Source organism: Rhincodon typus, chromosome 19, assembly GCF_021869965.1.
Source record: "Rhincodon typus isolate 14 chromosome 19, sRhiTyp1.1, whole genome shotgun sequence".
In the NCBI taxonomy this organism is placed as follows: Eukaryota; Metazoa; Chordata; class Chondrichthyes; order Orectolobiformes; family Rhincodontidae; genus Rhincodon; species Rhincodon typus.
The window spans coordinates 16033132-16036535 of record NC_063350.1 but is presented as its reverse complement, the minus strand read 5'-3'; positions in this window follow the sequence as shown (position 1 = coordinate 16036535).

The following is a 3404-nucleotide window of genomic DNA, read 5'->3' as shown; positions in this document are numbered from 1 at the left end:
TACATTAATAACTAAGAGCATTTCACCACAAAACTCAACTGATCTCAAAGAATAGAAAAGAAAATGAAAAATTCTGCTGTAAATGCATTACTTCACAGATCCTGTATTATTTGGTAGATCATAAACTCAACTCAATCTCCTAATGGAGATTTTACAAATGTTTTGTTCCCATTAGTTGATCAAGGGAGTTTCATACTACTTACATAACTTTACAATTACATCGTTCACTAGTCAGCAGTTCAGAAACCAAGTAGTGACAGCTGTTTCAGTCTATATACACCTTTTTATTGTCTTAAATGCTAACTAGATTCTTTTAAAAGTGTAGGTAAATTAATTAGTGGTGAAAAAAACTAAATTGACTTAAAAGTCAGTATAGCAATTGTGTCATTCAATTCTTACATTTCTTAGTAAGTAAGATCTATATTATCCATATTGGGTGAAAAAAATCTTACATCAGTCCCCTCTTAAAATTTAAAATCTCAAAAGTTTCAGAATTTGCTGTTTTTTCTTCAATAATTTACATACATGCACTGGACTTAGCAGAAAAGGCATGTCCATCAGGTCCAGCCTCTTATTCAGAAATCAACTTCAAACTCTTCCAACTATAACTTTCAATCCTACTCCAGAAACATATCACTACTTAAACCATTTATACTGCTTCAGTAACCGGTTAGTGCATTTATTTCGTTATTGAGTCTTTACTCAGATCTTCCAAACACTTTCCTTCTTTCATAGTGACATTTAGATTTTGTTTCTTCCACAGAAAGCAAGACCCATCTTTAAACATTTCTCCTAGCTTCTCTGGATATATTTCTAAAATTTGAATCCTTTCACAGGCATTAAACATATTTGGTAATAGAAAAAGATACACTTACTACTACTATTCTTGCAGTTTGAAATGAGGGGGAGTTGGAAAAGGGTTTACAAAACTGTACAGCTCATTCCTTCAATTTGCAGTGTCACACTTACAGCTGGTTCACCCTATGTAGTTAATAGATCATCTGAAAAAGGTGTATTATGAATTGAAGCCATACATTGACTCATGTGCTATGTTGGGGCCTTTTTATGCGATTTATATACATGATTTGACTTGAATGTAGGCAGGGTGGTCAGTAAGCTTGCAGATGATACAAAGATTGGTGTGGTGGTAAATAATGAGGAGGAGGATAGCCTTAGACTACAAGGGGGATGTGGATAGTCTGGTCAGATGGCCTGCTAAGAGTCAAATGGAATTCAATCTGGATAAAAAAAGTGAGGTGTTGCCCTTGGGCAGGACAAACAAGGCAAGGGAATATATGATGATTTGCAAGTCCCTGAGAGGCACTGGTGATCAGAGGACCTTGGTATGCATGTACACAGTCCCTTAAGGTATCAGAGCAGATGAACAAAATGATTAAAACATTTATACTTGCCTTTTAGTCGAGGCATAAAGTTTAACTGTATAAGCGTTGGCTAGGCCACTGCTAGGGCCCTGTGGGAGTTCTGGAATTCACATTATGGACGGGATGTGATAGCACTGGAGGGTGCAGAGGAGATTTACCAGGATGTTGCCATGGCTGAAGAGTTTCAGCTAGGATTGGACAAACTGGTGTTTTTCTTCCCTTTTCAGTAGAGGGGATTGAGCGGGGACATGATTGAGATGCGTAAAGTCATGAGGCATAGATAGGGCAGACAGGAAGAAACTTTCCCCTTGATGAAGGGATCAATGACCAGGGGCATAAGATTTAAGGTAAGAGGCAGAAGGGTTAGAGAAAGCATGAGGAAAAAAATTTAACCCAGGAGGGTTGTGGGAATCAGGAACTCACGGTCAGTAAGTATTGTAGAGCCAGAAACCCTCATAACATTGTAGTATTTGGATGTGCACTTGTGATGCCAAGGCATGCAAGACAGTGGGGGGTAGTGCTGGAAAATGCAATCAGGATAGTCAGCTGGTTTTTTTGATCACATGGACACAATGGGCCAAAGAGGCTTTTTCTGTGCTGTAGATCTCTGACTGTGATAGCAGTAGAAGAACAGCAGTTACTTTAATTTTTGCTTGTATTTGGAAGGTGTCATCAACAGTGCTATCAAGCAACACTTGTTCAGCAATAGCATGCCCACTGACACCCAGTTTGGGTTCTGCCAGGCCCACTCAGCTCAATCTCAAAACAGCCTTGGTTCAAACGTAGACAGAAGAGCTGAATTTCCAAGGTGAGGAGTGATCATGCTTGAATTCAAAGCCATAATAGACAGAGTGTCATCAAGGAGTCCAAGCTAGAGTCAACAGGAATCAGGAAATGAATCTTTACTGGTTGGAGTCATATCTGGTACAAACAAAAATGGTTGCGCTTGTTGCAGGTCAGTCATATCAGTTCCAGGACATTTCTGCAAGAGTTCATCGGGGTAGTGCCCCAACCACCTTCAACATAAGGTCGGAAGTGGGAATGTTTGCTGATGATTGCACAACATTCAGCACAATTCATGACCCCTCAGATACTGAAGCTGTCCATGTCCATATATAGCAAGACCTGGATGATACAGGTTTGAGATGACAACTGGCAAGTAACATTTGCACTACATAAGTGTCAGGCAATGAACTTGTCTAACAAAAAAAGAATCTAGCCATCGCCCCATGACATTCAATGGCATTATCATTAAACCCCACACTATCAACATCCTGAGGTCACTATTGATCAGAAACTGAATTGGACTCACCATATAAATAGGATTGCTACAAAAGCAAATCACAGCCTAGATTCATGCAGTGAGCAACTCACCTTATCATTCCTAAAAGCTTGTTCACCATCTACAAGACACAAGTCAAGAGCATGACAGTATACTCCTAAATTGCCTGGATGAGTGCAGCTCCAACAACCGTCATGAAACTTGACAGCATCGAAGACAAAAATGCCTGCTTGATTGATACCACATCCTCAAGCATCCACTCCCTCCACCACTGACTCTCAGTTGCAAAAAAGTTTCAAGTCAATTACCCAGGTATCATATCGTAACATTTTCTCAACAGTAGTAATACATTAGCAATTGGATATATAATTGGATGAAAAGGATGCTTCTGATTATTTTCAGTCATTACAAACTACAGCCAATGCTCACTCATAAACAAGTTGAAATCTAAAGTCAGAAACTATTAAATACAACAGGATATTCGAAATTTCAGAAGGAAGGCATATTCATAGCTGTTATGGTCCTATACAGGATGAGTTGAGGCATTTCATGCTCAATTCCTTGCTGTTGTAAAGCACTACAAAACTACTAATAAAGGTCACAACCTCCTTAATGTGCACAGTTCGAAGACTTGAGACATTTACAAACAAAATATAAAAACTGAAAGAACTGCGGATGTTGTAAATCAGGAACAAAAACAAAGTTGCTGGAAAAGCTCAACAAGTCTGGCAGCATCTGTG